Here is a 20,327-nt window from a genome sequence, read left to right as displayed (position 1 = left end):
GGTCTGTGGGTCGCGACAACAGCTGGACAGCCGAGATCTCCATTGGCTCCGGCGGGGGTTTCCGGCGTCCGTTCGCCCCTGTGCATTCGGGTCCCTTGGTGTGGGTGCTCCTGTCTTCTGGGTATCTTTGTGTGGGAATACTCTCCAACCTTCATTTTGACTTTGGGTTACCTCGGGGTCGACTGGGAAGGGTCCTGAAACTCACGGATTTGAACCACAACTTCCCTGTGTTAGGGATGACTGGGTAAGTAACCACTCTGCACCTGGTCGCTGGGGTCACTTGCTGTACTTACCTCTGGTGTCTTTGTTCTTCCACCGCCCCTAGCAAACTACCACACTTACCTTGGTTTGGGTTCACTTTTTTGCATTCCACTTACTTAGTATATGGTTTGCCCACCTACCCGGGCCCTGTACATTTTATGCTGTTTCTGTTTGTTATTTGGTGTATATATTGTGTAGATGTCTCCAAAGGGAGATGTACCAGTGCTCGTCTAGTATATAGCTGTGATGGGTATTCCTTTATTTTTGTGGCACTTGTGTGTTTTTTTTTCTTGTGTGCGAGTTGCTGTCTGGTTGCTGTTGTGTTGCGGGTGCTTTGAATTCCCTCTGGATGAGCTTCGGCTTCTTGCCTCGGCTGCCCCTGGAGAGTTTTTGCTGTGTGGACACCTGGACACTGGCACTGGGGGTTGCCTGGACTCAGTGGGGGGTGATAGAATTGAGAGGATTCTGGAGAGAACATTGAACCTGCAGGGAGCTGTGCTGGTAGTACAAGAGGGGATTGTAGAAGTAGGCCCACTTTTTCTCTCCCTGTGTTGGTCCAAAGGGTATCCAGGAGGGGTAGATCCTCCTCTTCTTCCCTTGTCTCAGCATCTATTCCTGGGGCCATCAACTCTAGCTCAGAAGAGGGATCATTAAATAGGGGTTCAGCAGTAGTGTTGTTTAACATTGGTGTTCTGGGTCACAGTCCTGTTGCACTCGCTCGTAATTGCTGGTAACTCTTTTAGCACTTAACTGTTATGGCAGCAGTTCTAAAGAGCTACGTTTACTCCAGATGATGTTACTGGATTAGAAACTCAAAAGTCTGCAAAGAAAACTGAACTAGTCTTCGCAGGTTGTTCTTCACTTGTTACAAACAGAGGCTTTATTCAGTTGCAAGTTGGAATGCAGGGATTATGAACGTTATCTACAGGAATGTGGTAAGGTATACCCCGTAGACTGTGCTACATCTATATGCCCCCTAGAAGAGGCGGAGCACCTACAAGTTTAAGCACTATAGCACCTCTAAATGACTATTCCTGGTCCTGGATGTGGGGTAAGTACTTACCTTGCCTTCCTTTTATTTATTTTTTGTGTTGTAATTTTTTATTGTTTTGAGAGTGCCAATATGAGTATATTATGATACAATGATAATAAACAAAGATGAGCAAGGAATAGCAAATCGCAGGTTCCATATGATGTTCTCCATAAGCGATAAGAAGAGAGACTTCTATTTAAGATAATCCGGGTAACCAAAGTATACTAATGTTCTACTGTGTATTAACATGATAACAAAAGAGAAACAGAGAGATACAAAGAGAAAGAGATATGAGGAATGGAAGATGGCAATAATAATAAGGTTGAAACCAACCAATCTGACAGGGTGATAGGTGGAGAAGAGACAGAGATTTAGCGCAGACTTTGGACCAGCGGGCCCCTAGAGGAGATATCTATCGACGTGATGGATCACAGCCGATTATGAGTCTGTGGTGTATAGTCAGTGATCAGTGAGCTATCCAGGACTGCCCCCCCCCCCCATCAGTATGTGCCTACATGGACAAAGGCCCTATGAGTTTTTTGCAGGCTTTAGTCATGTAGGCTATATACAAGGATAGGGGGAAGCAAAAACCTGACACTCGGGTGCCCCCTAAAGTGGGGGCCTACAAAGGTCTGCGTAGAGAGAGATAATTGCAGTTTCCCCAGTCGGTACAGAAATTGCTGGATGAAGAAGAAGAAGAAGAAGAAAAGAGAAACAGGCAAAAATGGAAAAGGGAAGTGATAGTGGGGAGAGCAGGGGGAGGAAGGGGACTAGAGGTGGGAGAAAGGAATGGATAGGAAGAAATAGAGACACAGGGAGGGGAGAAGGGAGGTGGGCTGGCGTCACTGAGAAGAGTGGGGGAAGAAGGGGGGAGGAAGGGAGAAGGAATCAGGCGATCAATGGTAGCGTCCCCAAGGTAGGGGGAAGGGGGAGAAAAGGAATAAGGGAAAGAAGGGAGAGGGGACATGAATAAGAGAGGAAAAAAGAAGGATGCCAGAGTAAGAAAAAAGGGGGGGGAAAGGGGAGAATGGAAGGTGTGAGGAGTTATCTGAAAAGGGGTAATGACGGAGACATGACCGGAACATCTGAGAGGAAGGGGGCCCATACCTGCTCTTGAAGATCATGGTGGTCATTACAACCCTGGCGGTCGGTGTTAAAGTGGCGGTAAAACGGCCAAAAGGCCGGCGGTAAAAAAAATGGAATCACGACCGTGGCGGAAACCGCCAACATAGACAGCCACTTTAACACTCCGACTGCCACGGCAGTACAAACAAACACCGCGGCGGTAACCGCCAACATACAGGCGGAGGACAATGTACCACCCACACTATTACAACCCACCAATCCGCCACCTTTTCCGGGGCGGATTCACCGCGAACATAAAACATGGCGGAAACAGGACTTTGAATGGAAAACGCTCACCTCTACACACCCCACGAGGAATCAGGACGCCATGGAACCCGAGCTCTAGATTCTGCCAGCCTTTATCTTCCTGCTCCTCTACCAGGAGCACGAACGCCTGCGGTAAAGACCACGGTGAGTACTACACCTACGACACAGGGGATGGGGGAGGGAAAAAACAGTGACACACACACACACAACTCCCCCACCCTCACCCACTACAACACACACGCCAATACATATTGATACATTACAGTTACACCCCACAACCCCCCTGGAAGAATGCAAGGACAAAAGGAAATGAGTCGAATAATTGTGATATATTCAATAACATACATCAAAAATATTTACAAATATATACATTTAGACTTTATACAATTATATACACCAAGAACACAAGTCCAAGGGAATCCACCATCATAGTCCGTGGATCACTGGGCCCAAAAAGCATGGGCGAGGCCCACACTCAATACCCGAACAAGACGGAGAGAACACTGCAGGGGCATCAGATAGAAATAAAACAGGCACCTCAGGGGGAAGCGAAGGGGGGGGGGCACCTCAGCTGGCTGAGTGCACGACACCAGATCCACAAGGGGGCTCCATGCCCACAGTTCAATCCTGGGAGTGCAAAGCCACAGTCTCTCAAGTCTCTACAGTGGGGGGTTTGCCCACTGTTCAATCCTGGGGAGTGCAAAGTCACAATCTCTCAAGTCTCTACAGTGGGTGGTTTGCACACTGCTTTATCCTGGGGAGTGCAAAGCCACAGTCTCTCAAGTCTATACAGTGGGTGGTTTGCCCACTGCTTTATCCTGGGGAGTGCAAAGCCACAGTCTCTCAAGTCTCCCAAGTGGGTGGGTTGCCCACTGTTCAATCCTGGGAAGTGCAAAGCCACAGTCTCTCAACTAGATGTAACTCTCCACTGGTTCTGGAGGGGGCTTGGTGCCCAGAGTGCTTCATCCTGCCAAGGACTGAGGTAGTGGATGTAACTCTCCACTGTTTCTGTAGGGGGCTTGGTGCTCAGAGTGCTTCATCCTGCCAAGGACTGAGGTAGTGGATGTAACTCTCCACTGGTTCTGGAGGGGGCTTGGTGACCAGAGTGCTTCATACTGCCCGTGGCCGTCTCAGTAGCGTCAGAATCATTGGTGCTCACTGGCCTGCGGTGCTGCTGGTGGCGGTGTCCTGGGCAGCGGTTCAGCTGGTGGCGGTCTTGTCCTGTCCGGCGGTGCTGCTGGAGGCGGTGTCCTGGCCAGCGGTTCAGCTGGTGGCGGTCTTCTCCTGAGCAGCAGGGCTGCTGACGGTCCTATCTTGGCCAGCGGGACTGCTGCTGGCGGTTCTGTCTTGGGCAGCATGGCTGCTGCTGGCGGTCCTGTCTTGGGCAACAGGGCTGCTGCTGGCGGTCCTGTCTTGGGCAGCAGGACTGCTGCTGGCGGTCCTGTCTTGGACAGCGGGACTGCTGCTGGCGGTCCTGTCTTGGGCAGCGGGACTGCTGCTAGCGGTCCTGTCTTGGGCAGCGGGGCTGCTGCTGGCGGTCCTGTCTTGGGCAGTGGGGCTGGCGCTGGCGGGCTTCTCCTAGGCAGCGGGGCTGCTGCTGGCGGTCCTGTCTTGGGCAGCGGGGCTGCTGCTAGCGGTCCTGTCGTGGGCAGCGGGGCTGCTGCTGGTGGGCTTCTCTTGGGCAGCGGTGCTGCTGGCGGTCTTCTCCTGGGCAGCGGGGCTGCTGGCGGTTTTGTCTGCTGTGCTGATCTTCCCAGACTTGCCGGTTTTAATGTGCCCATTCCCCACCTTGGATGGTGTCGCAGCTGTCTCAACAGTCCCAACTGTACCCCTGCGAGCAGCTTTGGTCGCTGATTTCTTTCCCCTCTCCCGCCGGGCACTGGACAGCTTTTTATGCTTGACAGGTGGGGGACTGTCCGTGCTCTGGCTCCTTGCCACACTGGCTGGCCTGCTGCCTGGTGTACTCCATAATCCGGTGACTACTGGCACCACTGGTCCCGCTGATGTTGTGGTTGAGGTGCTAGGTTGGGACCTGGAGAGTCGGGCCCCAGGAGACTGAAGCGGTGGGGGAGGTGAGGGAAAGAGGTCAAGGCTGGCCAGGAAAGGTTTCTTAGGAACACTGGGACGGGTAGCTGGAGGGGGTTTGGGAGTGGAGGAAGAGGTTGTGGTTGTAGGAGGTGTACGTTTGCTGACCTGGGTGAAGGTGCATGGGCTGGAGGCTGTTGTGAGGTGGATGGCTGTTGGGTGGGTGTGAGCCGCGTTTGTGTACCTTGGAAGGTGACCTCACAGACACACAGGGAGAGGACACAGGGGATGTGTGAATGGTAGTGGTGTGGTGACTGCAGATGAGTGGGGTGTGGTGGTGGGTGTGCTGGTGGTAGGTGTGCTGGTGATGGATGTACTGGCTGAGGATGTAGTGCATGCAGGTGTGAGTGGAGACAAGACAGGGAGGGAGGAGGCAGATGAGGAGGAGTGGGACACTGTGGAGGCAGTGGGTGTTGTTGTGTTTGCATGTGTGTGATGCTTGTGTGAGTGCCTGTGGGATGTGTGGGGCTTATGTTTGCCAGAGCTTCCCTTGTGTGTTGAGGTGTGTGCATGCTGGTCTGATGGTGTTCTTGGGATAGGCAGAGGTACAGGGGTGTGGGTCTGGGTGGAGGAAGTTTGAGGGGGAGGCTAGAGACAGGGACAATGGCTGCCATCAGTGCTGAGGCCAGATTCTGAAAAGCTCGCTGAAGGGCTGCCTGACCAGAGTGAATGCCCTCTAGGTATGCATTGGTTTGTTGCAACTGCCTCTCTACACCCTGGATGGCATTCAAAATGGTAGACTGCCCAACAGTGAGGGACCTGAGGAGGTCAATGGCCTCTGCACTGAGGGCAGCAGGGGTGACTGGGGCAGGGCCTGAGGTGCCTGGGGTGAAGGTAATGCCCACCCTCCTAGGTGAGCGGTCACGGGGCAAACCCTGAGGGGCTGCTGGGAGGGCAGTGCTGGTGGGGGGGTGGCGGCTGTACCTGTAGATGCGGGGGCACAGATGGGGCTGCCACCGCAAGGGAGCTCCCATCAGAGGAGGAGTCCATATCGCTGGTGTCAGGTCCAGTGCCCACCGTGGAGCTCCCCTCGCCTTCCGTCCAAATGGTGAATTCGGAGTCCGTAGTCTCGCCCTCCAGGTCCATGTGGGATGCAGCTCCCTCCTGCTCCAGTGTCACTGCTCCTCTGCCTGATGATGCTAATGCACACAAGAACAGGGAGACCACAAAAAGGGGGGGAGACAGAAGAAAGACATGTTCAGTGCATGCAATACCGCTACCGTTGGCAGACACAAGAGACACAGAAGCCCCCTGCATTACGCCGCACACTTGGGGCCACTATTCAATCCCTGGGATATGGCTTACAAGGCTATGGCCAATTTCCTCACACATGGATGTCAAGGGAGCCTGACTAGGTGTAGTTGGCACTGTACACAGGTGGGGTGGGGTGCCACAGGGCCTGCCTGAAGAAGGGAACTTAACTACCAAACTCACCCTGGCCTAGTGGAACCCACAGCCCACCTCCCCCACCCAGACACCTACAATGCGCGCTGAATCAGCAGAATGAGAGTGTACTCACCCTCTTGTTGCTGCTGTGATGCCCTCAAGTGCCTATCCAACTCCCGGTACGCCACCGTCAGGGTCCTGAACATCAGGGGGTCATAGTGTGACGGGTACCCCTCCCACGTTGGGAGGCCATCCCCAGCTGGACCTCCGCTGTCTTCTTGCTCCAGCAGTGAATGTCCTCCCATCTTTTACGGCAGTGGGTGCTCCATCTGTGGTAGACCCCAGGGTCCGGACTTCCTTGGTGATGGCACACCAAATGTCCTTCTTCTGGTGGGCGCTGACCTGCAGGAATTGTACAGGGGAAAAAGAGAAGTAATTACTAACTGCACCGTCACAGTCTTTGGCCGGCATCCCTACCCTTGCCATGATGAAGATGCACTCACCGTAGTTTCATGCACGCCTCATTCTCACACCCCCGATCTTTCATCCACCCCACTCCACACAGGCGTTGCCCATACAGCATGCTCATAGTGTACTTACATGTTTGTCTGGAGGACCGTAGAGTAGCGTGTACTGGGGGAGGACCCCATCCACGAGTTTCTCCAACTCCTCCGTGCTGAAGGCAGGGGCCCTTTCCCCAGACACACGAGCCATTGTCTCTTCCAGACTGAGGTCACAGTAGCACTTGCAGTGTAGGTCCTCTCCTGTCGAAGATCAGGTATCAAGCGATTGAACAGAGAGAAAATGGCAGTCACGTCCGCGGTAGAGCGTACCATCACCGCCGGCATACATCGTCATTGGCTCCTGGGACCCCTGGGGTCCAATGTTAACCAATGCAGAATTGCGCTACGGTCTTCGACCGCCTACCGCGTCGGTGTGCAATGCCAGTGCAGTTACCTCATATCCCCTTGTCCCACATTACAGGTCAGGCAGCTGCCATTTCAGGGGGCCACATGACATTTATGTTTGAGTGCGTCACACATACCTAGGCCTTGCCTAAACACTCATACAGCTAAATTTTGAATTATGAATATTTTCAGTGTAAGCTGTGTTTACGTACCTCAGAGTTGGTTGACTCTCTGCTCGCTGTTATCCTCCATAGGCACCGTCCACTGGAGCATGTGAGGAGATGGCGGCATCCTCCGGTGTACAGACCACTGGTGGACCTGTCGACAATGGAGGAAAGACATGTGATCATCACCTACAGGCTTGATCGTGCCACAATCCTAGAACTGTGTGCCCAGTTGGAGCCAGACCTGATGTCAGCTATCCGCCATCCCAAAGGAATCCCCCCTCTAGTGCAGGTCCTGTCAGTAATCCATTTCCTAGCAAGTGGGTCTTTTCAAACAACAGTGGCCATAGCATCAGGGATGTCCCAGCCTATGTTTTCCAATGTGTTGTCCAGAGTGTTGTCTGCCCTGCTAAAACACATGCGGAGCTACATTGTTTTCCCTCAGGTGGAGGATTTGTCTACAGTGAAAGGTGATTTCTATGCCCTTGGACATATCCCCAACATCATAGGTGTCATTGATGGGACACATGTGGCCTTGGTCCCCCCACGCAGACGTGAACAGGTGTACAGAAACCGTAAGAGTTACCATTCCATGAACGTGCAGATGGTGTGTTTGGCATACCGGTGCATCTCCCATGTTAATGCTAAATTCCCTGGCTCAGTGCATGACGCTTACATCCTGCGGAATAGCAGCATCCCTTATGTGATGGGGCAACTACAGTGGCACTGGGTGTGGCTACTAGGTGAGCACATGGACCCAATGCAGTTGGAATAGTTGTCTGGGTCTGTGGATGTCCCTATGAGTTAGTGTGTGTCTAACAGTTGTCTCTCGCCATTTGCAGGTGACTCTGGTTACCCCAACCTGTCATGGCTACTGACCCCAGCGATGAATTCCAGGACAAGGGCAGAGGAACGCTACAATGAGGCCCATGGGCGAACTAGGAGGATTATAGAGTGGACCTTCGGCCTCTTGAAGGCCAGGTTCTGGTGCCTCCATATGACAGGTGGTTCCCTATTCTACTCACCAAAGAAGGTATGCCAGATCATCGTGGCCTGCTGTATGCTTCAAAACTTGGCTTTGCGATGACAGGTGCCTTTTCTGCAGGAGGATGGTCCAGATGGAGGTGTTGTGGCAGCTGTGGACCCTGTGGACAGTGAAGACGAGGAAGCAGAAGAAGAGGACATCGACAACAGGAACACAGTGATCCTGCAATACGTCCAGTGAGACACAGGTAAGAAGACAACACTGCCTGCTACATCTAATTTAAATCTACTACCTCTCTACTGTCTGACATTTTCATCCAGTGTATGGTCACTGAGTTGTCACTTTCCCTTACAATTTCACAGATGTGGGTCCCACTGTGTGACATCTGCTTTGTTTCCTCATGGACTAGAGCTGTGTGACATAGGTATGTTGACATTACATTTGAAAGAACATTTTGTCACTGTAATTGCTAATACACTATTTCGAAATCACAGACAGACTCCAGATTGTTTTGTGCTTTAAGGGAGTTTATTTAAGTGCTCAATACTGGAGGGGGTTGTAAAATGGTGAGGGGTGATGGTGGAGGAATGTCCATGGCAGAGTCCAGTCTATTAGTCTCACAGGTGCATTGTCCAAAGGGGCATAGGAAGTGGAGCTGGGGCAGTTTAAGGATGGACAGGGTGACAAGGTGGGACAATAGGATGACAATCAGGGTGGTCTAATTTCTTGGCGGGGGTCTTGGACTCATTCTCTGTCATTGTCCTGGATCTCAGGGACTGTTTGTGGGGTGGTTCTCCCTCTGCAGGGGGTGGGGTGCTGGTGAGGTGGTCCTGTGGCGGTGCCTCCTGTCCACTAGCGCTGGCAGAGGTCGTGGGCAGTTCATCATCCAGGCTAGTGTCAGGGGCCCCTTGTTGTGCCACACTGTCCCTCCTGATGTTGACGAGTTCCTTCAGCACCCCTACAATGGTGCCCAGGGTGGAATTGATGGATTTGAGTTCCTCCGTGAAGCCCAAATACTGTTCCTCCTGCAGCCGCTGGGTCTCCTGAAACTTGGCCAGTACCGTTACCATCGTCTCCGGGGAATGGTGGAAGGGTCCCATGATGTTGGAGAGTGGGTTCCCTGGGCCTGTCCTCCCCCTGTCTCACAGCAGCCCTCAAAGTTCCCCTGTGTTCCTGGGCCTCTGTCCCCTGAACCGTGTGCCCACTGCCACTGCCCCCAGGTCCCTGGTGCTGTTGGGGTGGTGGGTTAACCTAGGGTTCCCTGTAGTTTTGTACACACTGCTGATTGATGTGTCCTGGGGACAGAGGTATGGGCCCGCTGGGTGGGTGCTGTGCTGGTGTTTCCAGAGGGGGGAAGCCCTGTAGTGGCTTGTGCCAGTGTGAGGGGAACCAACTGTCCCGAGGTCCCAAATGGGCCGGGCTGGTCGTCTAGATCCAGTTGGACAGAGCTGCTGTCATCACTGTGGGCCTCTTCTGTGTGTGGAGTGGACATGTCTGGACCCTCCTGTCCGGTGACGTTGGGTACGGGTCCTGCAGGGGTGTACAAGCATGAATATTGCATCTGTGCGTGCCATGGTGTGCAATGGGTGGGTGACCGTGTACCCCAGTGCTTGCATTCCTGTGTAAGACCTTGTGTGATGATGGTTTAGTGGGGTGTATGGGTATGTGCAGTGGCCATGCTTTGGTGATGGGTGTCCATGCTTTGGTGTTGCATGCAGGGCTTGGTGTTGGGATGGGTGGTTTGTGATATTGGGACATGTGTGAGGAGTAGGAGTGATGGGGTGAGGGCGAGGGTGGGGGTATGTGATGGCATGCAGGTAGGGTGGGGGATATAGTAGTAAAGATTTGACTTACCAGAGTCCATTCCTCCAGCTACTCCTGCGAGGCCTTCTGGATGCAGAATAGCCTAGACCTGCTCCTCCCATGTTGTTAGTGGTGGGGGCCCGCCGCCAGTCCTCTGTACCGCGATGTGGTGTCTTGAGACCACGGAACACACCTTCCCCCGTAGGTCATTCTACCTCTTCCTGATGTCATCCCTATTTCTTGGGTGCTGTCCCACTGCGTTGACCCTGTCCACGATTCTTCGCCATAACTCCATCTTCCTAGCTATGGAGGTGTGCTGCTCCTGTGATCCGAATAGCTGTGGCTCTACCCGGATGATTTCCGCCACCATGACCCTGAGCTCCTCCTCAGAGAACCTGGAGTGTCTTTGCTGTGCCGTTGGGTGGTGTGGGTGATGTGTGGGGTGGTGTGTGTTGTGATGTGTGGGGTGATATTTAGTGGTGTGTTGTGTGAGGTGCGTGGATGTTATGTGGGTGATGGTGTTGAGTGCCTGTGGATGCTCATTTGTAGATGGTGGTGTCTCTCTCTGATCTTCAGTCGCAATTGTTGTCGTAGGGGTTTGTGGGTGATGTGGGTGTGTGTTTTATATTGTATTGGGTGTGTGGGAGTGGTGTGTGTATGTGTATCAGGTGTGTGTATTTCGAATTGTCGAATGCGGTAGTGTTTTGTAAATGTGTGTGTATTTCGCGTGGATTTGTGGGTGGTGATAGTGTGGGCGTATTCCTGTTGCCGTGACGTGGAGGATTTCTTATCACCAGTTTATCACTGACCTTTGGTGCGGCGGACTTGTGTGGGTGTCTAGATTTTGGCGAATTCCGGGTTTTGGGTCATAATGACCGTGGCGGAATTCCGCGGCGGTGTGTTGGCGGTCTTCTGCATGGCAGTAAGTGGCATTTACCGCCAATGTTGTAATGACCCCCTATAAATTATTCTTTCGTGCCTGGCTATATTAGTCATTGCCACTATCCATTCCTCAGGCGTGGATGGGGTAACAGATCTCCAACATTGTAAGATACACATTTTCGCTGTTGCCAGAGCTGTGTGTAATAGCCTTTTTTGCAGCCGCGTTAAGGCCAGAAGGGGGTTTGTGTCATGCAACATGATAAGGGAGGGGATATGGGGGATTGTAGCGACATGGAGTCTGACAGAGTGTCCTCAACAGCTCTCCACAGAGGTCGGACCGACGGGCAGCCACTGAGTACATGGAGCAAATCGCAGAGTGCTTCTGTGCAACGCCAGCACATTGAGTGTGAAAGAAGGCCAGCTCTGTGTAATTTCATCGGAGTCCAGCACCAGTTGTGTAGCGTCTTGAAAAGGCAGAATTTTATACGGGCTTCACGCAAGCCTCTGTCCAGTGCGTCCACCATGTCCGCCCAGTCCTCCACGTCAAAGACTTGTTGTAGACAAGTTTGCCACTGTAAGCGCAAGTTGTCGAGTACGGGTGCGAGTGTAGGTGGCCTGTAATGATTCTGTACAGCCCTGCCATTACCCCTTTGTGTTTCCCCCATGCCTTCATATACACTACTATGGGTGAGGGCTGGAGACCTCGTCGAATAATGTCTGTGTGTTGGCGCATACAGTGCTGGAGTTGGAGGTATCTCCATTCCTGTTTGGATGCAGGTAGAATTCCTCTTGCAACTTGGCAAAGGGTTTGAGCCTATCATCTTCCAACACCTTGGCTAGACGGTCTATCCCAGCATCCCTCCATTCTGACTAGTTAAGAGGTGTTCTGCCTATGCACAGACTATCATTGTGCTACAAGGGAGCCTGGGCGTGGAGGAAGTGGTGAACCCACAAGAGACGGTGAGCTCTTTGCCACGCTGCAAGTGTCACCTTCAGTATACGGTTCAGGTCATTATGGGGTGCAGGGGTCATTTGATAGAACCCATCAAGGCCTTGATTATGGGAGAGTATCTCCGTCTCTACTGGGACCTAGAGCGGCGGTCCGCGTGATCCGGCAGGGTTGTTGCTAGTGGGGACAGGTGGATAATGCTCCACTGAGGGGAGCCAGATTCCACCATGAGATTGGTGTGCTATGAGCTTGGCTGGCGCCAACCGTGGGCGCATAGTACCCCACACGGTGGATCTGATTGCAGCATTGATCGAATGCAGTGTGAGGAGAAGGGTCTGAAGGGGTAGAAGCCCCAAGATATACGTGAATCGCAGCACCTTGACCATCCATACCGCCTGCAGCCTGCCCTACATGGTAAGGCCCAGCTGGGACCATTTGCCAAAGTCCAGTCACATATGTGCAAAGAGGGGATCTAAATTTTCTGCCGCCATACGTTCTAGGCCACGATTAACTAAGACTCCTAGATATTTAAGGTGCTTCGGAGTCCATCGGAATGGAAGTCCTAAGAGCGCTGCTTTTGTCGTCACCCGTGAAAGGGGGAGTGCCTAATTTTTGCCCCAATTCACCTGATAACCGGAGAGGGGTGCAAAGTCATCTATAATACCCATTAGAGTGGGCAAGGAGTGTTCGAGATCAGTGATTGTGAGCAGGACGTCATCCGCATACAGATAAAGCTTGGAGGTACCTCCCAGAAGGGGGAGGCCCATCACCAGTGAAGAGGCGCGGATGGCAGCCACCAGCGGCTCCAGCGCCAAGAGGAACAAAAGGGCGGGGAGAAGGGCATTTCTGTTGGGTTCCTCTGCAGAAAGGAAAGGGATCCGAGAGAAAACCCCCGCAATTGACCCGTGCCGTAGGGTTTTCATACAGCAAGCGGATTTTGGATATAAATTGGTCACCCATTTCGAATTTCTTCAGTGTTGCGAATAAGTACGGCCATTCTATGCGGTCGAATGCCTTTTCCTCATCTAGAAACAATTCCAGAGGGCATGGCAAGGGTACGAAGATGGTTGCACGAGCTTCGACCCGGCACAAACTCCACCTGTTTCTGATGTATAAGAGACGGTATGACCTTACGCAAGCGATTCACCAGGATGCTGGCCAGAATCTTGATGTCTCCATTCAGGAGGGAGATGGGTCGGTAACTACCACAGAGCAATGAGTGTCAACCAGGTTTTGATATGACAGCAAAGATAGCGGTGTTGGAGATCACCCCTAGAGAATTCGTCTGACACGCCTCAGTGAGCGCTTCATGCAGGACATCGAGTGTGTCTTCTCCCACCCATTTATAAAATTCTGCCAGGAATCCATCCTCTCCGGGTGACTTATGGTAGGGGAGGTTGAATACAGCCTTTAAGAGCTCCTGGTGTGTGATATCCCCCTCCAGTAACCCACGACCCTCATCAGAGAGTGAGGGGAGAGTAATATTGTTGAGGAAAGTCTCTACCTGGGCAGGAGAGGACTGCGATTCTGGTGCGTAGAGGTGACGGTAAAAGGTTTCAAATTCTTCTACGATCTGCTGTGGGTGCATGAGGATCTCCCCCATGCTTGCCTTAATGGCCGGTATAGCTAGGGTTGCTTCTCTCTGGCGGAGTTGAGCTGCCAGCAAACATCCAGCCTTCTCCCCCAGTTTGTAATGCCTCCCACGCAAGCGTTGCAGTGCATATTTGGCCTGAGAGGTGAAGAGCTCATTCAGACCCATACGGGCTCTCTCCAGCTGTCTACGGATGGATAGGGAGGGGTGGTCTGTATATTGACGTGTCAAGCTCCTGGTTTAAATTTCCAGGGCCATTTGCCGCACCTTCTTCTCTGCATTCACCAGTGCGTCGTCATGCACCATTTGGCCTCGTATGGCTGCCTTTGCCGCTGCCCATGTGACCCTTTTGGACATCACTGTGCTGAGGTTGTCGCGAATGTAAGTTGATGCGTGTGCCTGCTGTTGCGCCTTCCCTTGAGAGGAGCGGTAGCGGTGGACAGCAAACCGCCATGGCTTGCGCCCAGAGGATATCAGGCCCAGCTGGATGGCTGAAAAGACCGGGGAGTGATCCGATAAACCTCCATCTAATATGCGAGCGCCCTGCGCATGCGGCACAATGCTATGTGAAATGAGGAAATAATCCAATCGGGACTGAGTTCCCTTGACCTGGAATAAAAAGGTATATTCCTGATCCGCCGGGTGTGTCAACCTCCAGAAGTCCGCTAGGCCATTTTCCTGCATGACATCAGATTGTAAGGCCCTGTCTCCATTATTAGTGGTGTCCAAAGGTCTAGTCCGGTCCAGTATCGCGTCTCTAGCTAGGTTCCAGTCTCCCCCAATTATGTGTCAGGTTGCCCCATCTCCGTCAAGAGGTGGTTGATACTTAAGAAAAACTGTTTTTTTTTTTAACTGATTGGGGCATATACAGAGCCCACACAGATCGAAGAGCCTCCTAATTTCAGTTTGGCAAACAGGTACCATCCCTCCGGATGAACCCATGATTTAGTGACAGTGAGAGGTAGGCTTTTCCGTAAAAGAATAACAACACTGCACTTTCGTGGCATATTTCCTTTGGTGTCCTGTGGGGGAGGGCTACAGCTAGACAACACTGTCCCCACCAACTCTCGTCGTAGCTTATCAGAATCAATTCTGTTCAGATGGGTCTCTTGGAGGCGAGCCACATCTGTCCTCTTAGTATTCAGGTATGAGAGTATTTTCTACCTTTTAATGAAATGGGTAAGGCCAGGAACATTCCAGGAAATGACCCGCAGTGGGTTGGAGGAGGAGGACGAGTGTCCGGCCAAGTTAAAAGAAAAAGAAAGGATAGCAGAAAGGGGGGTGGGGGAGAGAGAAGGAGAGGGTGCGAAAAGGGGGTGGTGAGAGAGATGAGACGAAGATAACAAGGATGGTTGTGCCAGTCCCAGCGGAGGAGGAAAGGGGAAAGGTGTAGAGGAGAGAAGTTGGGGGAAAGGAGAAATGTGGAGCTAAAGAAGAGCCCCTAAGGTCCTTAACCGTTATCTGCTGGTCTATGCCTGAGCCCTAAGAGCCTCCCCGTCCAGCCAGCGGGACCCCAGCCGGTGGGAGCGGAGGGAGCACAGAGCGGAACCATATCCGTCCATGTGCACAAGTGTCCCACAACCCTGGGACCAGGATCTTTCCACGCGGTGCCATCCGAGTGGGGCTGCACAGTGTTGCGCCACAGGAGGGCCAGTGTGTTGGGGAGCACTGTAGCCAGCTTGATAAGTCCCCCATAGGAAGGGGGAGGTTCGAGGTGGGATGGAACGTCATGAGTCTATATGACGGCGGCAACGCCGCTTGTGTACTAAGGGGGAGGGAGAAGGGGAGAAGGGGAGGGGGAAGGGCGGTAGGGAGCAGAGCACGGGTGGAGAGAGTAGATAGAGAGGAGGTACAGAGCTTGGTCATAGGAGCGCTGTCATATAAACACTCACCACAGAAACATTGTGTAAACACTGGAGGTACATGACAATAGTAAATAGTTAACAGTAATCAAATTATCAGCATATTAGCTCACAAATTAACTAACTGGGTGGGTCGTCAGGACCAAAAAGGACATAGTGTCCAGTGTACAAACTGTTCCAACAGGGAGGGGGCACCCCTGGAAACTTATTTGACCTATTTTAAGACCACCAAGAGGCCTGCATGGCATAACAATTACTACACAATCAACATTATTTAGCAATTTGGATCAATTCTCATCCAGCCATTAGAGCGGTAGAAGGTCACTCACTCCTAGTCTGGGGATGTTAGAAGCCTCTGGCCCCATAGCGTCATGCATCCCAGTAGAACACAGCAAGTTCAAGAAGTTTCTGCTGGGGGCTTCAGAGGGGAACAAGACTTGTCCCTGTCCGCCACTTGTGTATGTCCTCTGTCATCGTGACTGGTCATGAGACGCTCCAGGTCCCAACCCTCCTGGGGCGGGTCCTTGCGGCAGGGTGTCCTGGTCCGGTACAGGCATGTCTCAATGCGAGAGCGAGACAGAAGTGTCCATAGGTTGTAGGCCATCCAGAAAAGATCACAGGTCCTCCGGGTCGTAGAAGTCTTGGGGCATTCCTTTTTTTGTAACCCACATTCTCGCCGGTTCAAACAGGCCATATTTCACCTCCATCTGTCTTAGTCTGGGGCTGAGGGCCAGAAATGCCCTCTGCGCTCACTGGTTTCCTTGGAAAAGTCTGCCGTTATCCGGATTGACCGTCCATCTGACGGGATCCGTGGGCACGTGCTGTTTGTATGATCTGGCGGGCTTGCATATGGTAGAGGAAGCAGGCTATAATCAGCTGTGGATAAGCAGTCACGTCAGGTCTCTTGGGACCGAGCCTGAGTGCTCTTTGAAACTCTAGGGGAGGATCGAAGGTTATGCCCTTGAGTTTTAGCAGCATCTCTCTCAAGAACAAGTGCATATCCTCACCCTCGATTGCTTCAGGGAATCATAGGAATCGAACGTCGTCTCTCCTGCTCCTGTCTTCTAAATCTGTCACCTTGCTGGGGAGGTACAAGAGTTCCTGGTCCTGATCCCGGGAGGAGGTGGTGTGGGGCTCCAGTAGTGACACCCGTTGTTCCAGTCCCAACACACGTGATTGGAAGCCTGCAATATCCAAACGGATGGATTTTGTTTCCGCCGTTAATGAAGCCATTGCGTTGTCCATTCTCTCCAACTTCTGGCCCACCGCCAATATCTCTTGGAGGATACTATCCATGGTGGACTCCTGGGCTGTGTCCGACGTAGTATCGTGCTGTACAGGCTGCTGGGTCATCGAGGCAGAGGATGACGCCTCTGAATGAAGTAAGGCTTCCGAAAAGAGCAGCTGCCTCACAAGTTTGCCTGAGTTGTTGGTCGACTGCCTGGCATCTCTGGCCCCACCAATGAGTATAGATGCGGTATTGTAGGAGATTAGGGCCTCAGACCGTCCTCTGGGGCAGGTAAGGTCGATCAGAGCTTATGTTCCAAAATGGATTTCCAATAATTGGGACAACTCCAAACGGAGCTAGCGGCACGGTCCGTGTCCATAGGTAAAAATGAGGCCTTAAACCGGTGAGGGGCAGACAGCCGTTAGCCACAGCGGGGGTGCACTGGTAGGAGGAGGCCCTCCCCCTGTGTGCGGGAGGGTGTGGGTGCCCCGTAGGGCGAAGGATACTCGTCGCCTAATTCATCATGGGTCCAGTCCCAGCAGCCGGTGCAGCCCTCTCCACCCTCTGTGCCCAATGAGGAGGGGAAGGCCAAGAGCAGGGGGGTGTGGGCAGTGTCCAAGGATGCAAAAGAAGACCTCCAAAAGGGTTGGCGTGCCTTGTAGAAAGTAGTGCAAGAAATGGGGGTGGGCAAGGAGGCTGCAGGGCAATGTACCCACAGTAAGTAAATCAATCACCGCCAGTGAAAATAGTGCTGTGCTCTGTCCATGGGGGCAACTCTTACCCCTCATCTCCCGACGTCATGCCCTGTTCTGATGGGGACCATGCTCTCTGGGTCCCCTGGGTGTCATGGCTACTGCTTGGCTATTACATGGGAAGGCTGTCTGCTGTTGACACACGGATCCTGGCTGGGTGGGTCCCCTCATGTTGAGAGGGGGAAGAAGAGGAAAGGCTCATCCCCTCAGTCCAGCCACCATCTCCCCGTCCTCAGGTGGTCCAGCGCAGCACCAGTGGACTCCAATGTCTCCGTCTCAGCAGGGAGGAGGGAAGGGGGCCCCTCACCGGGCGAAGGAAATGACGAGCAAAGGAGGACAAAGGTGGCACCCCAGGTGGAGGCCCGGCCCACCGCCAGTCTCTCTGCGCCACTCCACCTCCACTAGTCACAGGAATGATGTGGCTCCCAGCTTCAATTCCCCTCCAGGCTCTTCAGTGCGGCGCCAGTCAGAGTAGCGGCAGGCTGCCCAGGAGGGTGTCACTCTTGGCCACGCTGCAGATCGCGGCAGGCCACGCCCCACCGGTGAGTCAGTAACCTGCGGGGGTAATCGGGGGCCCCAGGCAGACAGGCAAGCCAGCACCAACTCCGCTCCCACCTCCCGCGAAGACGGCACCGGAAACTGGAGATACGAGAGGCAGCGGTCCGGGCCTGCAATATAGGCCGTGGTTCCGGGCCGCCAAAATGCTGGTATGCAAGGGGCTACAGGTCCGCGTCGCACCCCGGGGCTGTCCTCTCCGTAGCAGCACTCCACGTTCACTCTCCCAGTTCCGACGGAGATGCTCCGTGCCCCCGCAAAACCCGCCCAGCTCCAGTCCCGCCACCCTGCAGAGCTCCTCTGTCAGGCAGTCATCGTCGTCCATGGCCAGACCATGCCCCCTTAACCTTGCCTTCCTATGTCTTGGACACTGTTTGATTCACCCGGGAAGGAGGTCCTATATTCCATAGTAGAAGGGAAAATAATAAATGGGAATTCTACATCTTTGCCACTCCACCGCTGAATGAGGGATACGATCAAGGAAGTCTGTAGAAGTGCTGTACAGCTTGCATTGTAGCGAAATGACTAGGAAACAAACTAGACTGTGCCTGCCAGAAAGAGCATCTTCATCTTCATCAAACAGTGTAGTTCATCTGTAAGGTCCTGAGAGAAGATGTCAACAGAATGGTCAGGTGGTATCCCTAGCCAGCAGCCCAGGAACTGCAACACCAACTATGGCAACTTATGGTCCAGAGGAAGCTAGTGGATAACTGCATATGTTTCCTATATCCTGCTCAGTGGACTAATGTACCTCATAATCCAATATTATGGGCCTCATTATGACCCTGGCGGTAGAGAACCGCCAGGGCCAACGTGGGTGGGAGCACCGCCGACAGGCCGGCGGTGCTCCCTTGGGCATTCTGACCGCGGCGCTTTGGCCGCGGTCAGAAAGGGAAAACCGGCGGTCTCCCGCCGGTTTTCCACTGCCCCTAAGAATCCTCCAAGGCGGCGCAGCTCGCTGAGCCGCCGTGGGGATTCTGACAATCCTTACCGCCATCCTGTTCCTGGCGGCTCGCCCGCCAGGAACAGGATGGCGGTAAGGATTGTCGTGGGGCCCCTGCAGTGCCCATGCCAATGGCATGGGCACTGCAGGGGCCCCCGTAAGAGGGCCCCGCTAGTATTTCACTGTCTGCGTAGCAGACAGTGAAATACGCGACGGGTGCAGTAGCACCCGTCGCACCTTCCCACACCGCCGGCTCGATTACGAGCCGGCTTCATGGTGGGAAGGTCGTTTTCCCCTGGGCTGGCGGGCGGCCTTTTGGCGGCCGCCCGCCAGTCCAGGGGAAAACTTGGAATACCCTCCACGGTCTCTGGACCGCGGAGCGGTACTTTGGAGGGGGGAAGTCTGGCGGGCGGCCTCCGCCGCCCGCCAGACTCAGAATGAGGCCCTATGTCTCTTCCAAAATAAATAACAACACAACAAAAAAAATGGAGAATCAGTCCGCTTGCTATGTCCAAGCACTGCCCATATGGTTCTGTTAGTCCTCTTTTTGGCAACCCCGTGGGAGTTTAGATATCCTGACTTTGATCTGTGGGTTGAGGCCCATTCAGAAGGGTGCAGGTGAGAGTGTAGGAAAGTGACCATTTTTGACATGGTCACCCCCACTTTTTACCTGGTACATGATGCAATTTTGACTGAAAGTGCATACTGGGTTCCTACTATCCAGGTCCCCAGTGCTAGATCTCTTTCCCTAAAACTGCACAAATGTCCTCCAATTGGCAATACCTTCAGCACCCCCTGCAAGCCCCTAGTAAATGGTAACCCTGGTAGCTAGGGCATGGGTACGCAAGAGAGTCGTTAAGGGCTGCAGCATGTCTTGTGCCACACTGAGGAACCAGGAAAGATAGAATCCCCACCCGGGGTCTTCTTCCCAGCGGTGGAGGGACACCCTAGTCCTCAGGGTCCATTTAGCAGAGAGTACACAAATCAAGCGGAGTCACCAACTTGAGGAATAAAGAGAAGTTTATTACATGGATTATAGCTCGAGCTAATACAGAGTCCCAGGACAGTCAAGTGACTATCCCACGGAGGCTGCCCCTTCACTCTGGGGCACCCAACCTTATATACACACAAAACTGCTTAGTCAGAGGACAACTCCACCCCTAGTGTATTCAAGGTCCTCTGCGGCCTTCAGAATATTTCAGGGATACACGTGTGATGGGAGAAGGTACAGATGCAGCTGGTGGCAACGACCTGTACAAACCTGTTCTGGCAGTTACTGATTAAGCACAAAAATTCTTGGAACAACAGTTAGAACAAGTAAATTACAGCGATAAGCAGATTGCAGCCCAAGGCTGCGAGCACAAGGTCAATCACCAAAGTTCAGGAGGTTTGTCGAGCACATGGCAACATAATAAAGATAAACAGATGCCTAGCAGCTAGAGGTGTATGATTAAGTTTATGTACATTTTCTCAATCCCTCCTTTTGCCATCGTGAGGCAAGTTTGAACGTCATTCAGTGTCTATGTTAATGGACATAAGGTCTTTTAT

This window comes from Pleurodeles waltl, chromosome 3_1 (genome assembly GCF_031143425.1).
Source record: "Pleurodeles waltl isolate 20211129_DDA chromosome 3_1, aPleWal1.hap1.20221129, whole genome shotgun sequence".
In the NCBI taxonomy this organism is placed as follows: domain Eukaryota; kingdom Metazoa; phylum Chordata; class Amphibia; order Caudata; family Salamandridae; genus Pleurodeles; species Pleurodeles waltl.
This window is presented reverse-complemented; position numbering follows the sequence as displayed.